This window comes from Petromyzon marinus, unplaced genomic scaffold, assembly GCF_048934315.1.
Source record: "Petromyzon marinus isolate PM22_M1 ecotype Great Lakes invasive population unplaced genomic scaffold, UKy_Petmar_22M1.pri1.0 PM_Scaffold_6, whole genome shotgun sequence".
Lineage (NCBI taxonomy): Eukaryota > Metazoa > Chordata > Hyperoartia > Petromyzontiformes > Petromyzontidae > Petromyzon > Petromyzon marinus.
Genome location: NW_027423612.1, coordinates 3,485,679 through 3,487,533, shown reverse-complemented (window position 1 = coordinate 3,487,533; position 1,855 = coordinate 3,485,679).

The window sequence follows — 1,855 nt, the reverse complement described above, 5'->3', positions numbered from 1 at the left end:
TTGTCTATTCTTGTTTCTTAAAGTAATTGGTTTGCTTGCTTAAATGTTTGCGATTATGTGAGCACCAAGTCACAAACCCTGAACGCTGGTTTTAATCTACTATGTTAATGAAGACGTTTATCTGTATGTGTCTGTGTGTATCTGTCTGTATCTGTGTGTATCTGTCTGTATCTGTGTGTATCTGTGTGTGTCTGTGTGTGGCTGTGTGTGTATCTATGTGTATCTATATGTGTCTGTGTGTATCTGTGTGTGTCTGTGTGTATCTGTGTGTATCTGTATGTATATGTGTGTGTCTGTGTATCTGTGTGTGTCTGTGTGTGTGTCTGTGTGTATCTGTATCTGTATGTATCTGTGTATGTATCTGTGTGTAATTGACATGGGGAGAGAGAGACACGGGGGGAGAGAGACACGGGGAGAGACACGGGGAGAGAGAGACACGGGGAGAGACACGGGGAGAGAGAGACACGGGGAGAGAGAGACACGGGGAGAGAGAGAGACACGGGGAGAGAGAGACACGGGGAGAGAGAGACACGGGGAGAGAGAGACACGGGGAGAGAGAGACACGGGGATAGAGAGACACGGGGAGAGACACGGGGAGAGAGAGACACGGGGAGAGAGAGACACGGGGAGAGAGAGACTCGGGGAGAGATAGACACGGGGAGAGAGAGACACGGGGAGAGAGAGACACGGGGAGAGAGAGACACGGGGAGAGAGAGAGACGGGGAGAGAGAGACACGGGGAGAGAGAGAGACACGGGGAGAGAGAGAGACACGGGGAGAGACACGGGGAGAGAGAGACACGGGGAGAGATAGACACGGGGAGAGAGAGACACGGGGAGAGAGAGACACACGGGGAGAGAGAGAGACACAGGGAGAGAGAGAGACACGGGGAGAGAGGAAGGTGCTCTACTCCTACATGGTCCGGTTCCACCAACACGACACCCTGAGGAGCCACAAGGACCATGCCTGGAGGAAAGCCCTGCCCTGCGTCTCTCCGGAGAGGCCTCGCTGGAGGCAACTCTACTGCAGACCGACGTACAACCGCATCGGCGACCTCAGCTGGAGCATCGCCCACGGCACCGTCACCACCACCTTCTCCCTGGCGCGCTTCACCGACACGTCCCCGGAGTGCCGGTTCTGCGGTAAAGCGGAGACGGTGGCGCACCAATACGTGGAGTGCAAGAGCCTGGACTCGCTGTTCAAGGTCCTGAGAAACATCCTCCTAAGGTTCAGCCTCCACTTCTCCCCGACGGTCCTCATCTTTGGATACCCGAAGGGCGACGGACCCCAACATCTTCAGGGGCTGGTCAACGTGCTGTTCGGCTACGCCAAGTTCGCCATATACAGGGCGAGGAAGGTGGCTCTGGAGGGGCAACGTCCAGCCAGCAGCCTGGGCATCTTCCGCGCTCTGGTCGGAGCCAGGGTGTGGCTGGAGTTCCGCCACGCGCGGCTGACCCACGCCGTGCCGGCCTTCAAGGAGCAGTGGGCGCTGGAGGAGGCCGTGTGCTCGGTGGCAGATGACGGAGAGCTCTGCATGCAGATCTAAGCTACCCGTCGGAGGCCGTTTGACTGTGGGAAGGGCTGCGTGCAGATGCAGCACTTGTCGTAGTTACAAAGAAAAAAGAGAGAGCGAGAGAGAGCCAAATGGAGTAGGAAGAGAGGGGGCAGAGAGAGAGGGGGGGCGGAGAGGGGGTAGAGAGAGAGGAGAGGCAGAGAGGGGGGTAGAGAGAGAGGGGGCAGAGAGGGGGGTAGAGTGAGAGGGAAAGGGGAAAGAAAAAAATGTTGGGTCTTTCATTTAAAAGGGGGGGGGGGTGTTACATAAAGCAAAGCATTAAAAAAAAACCCGAAATCATGAA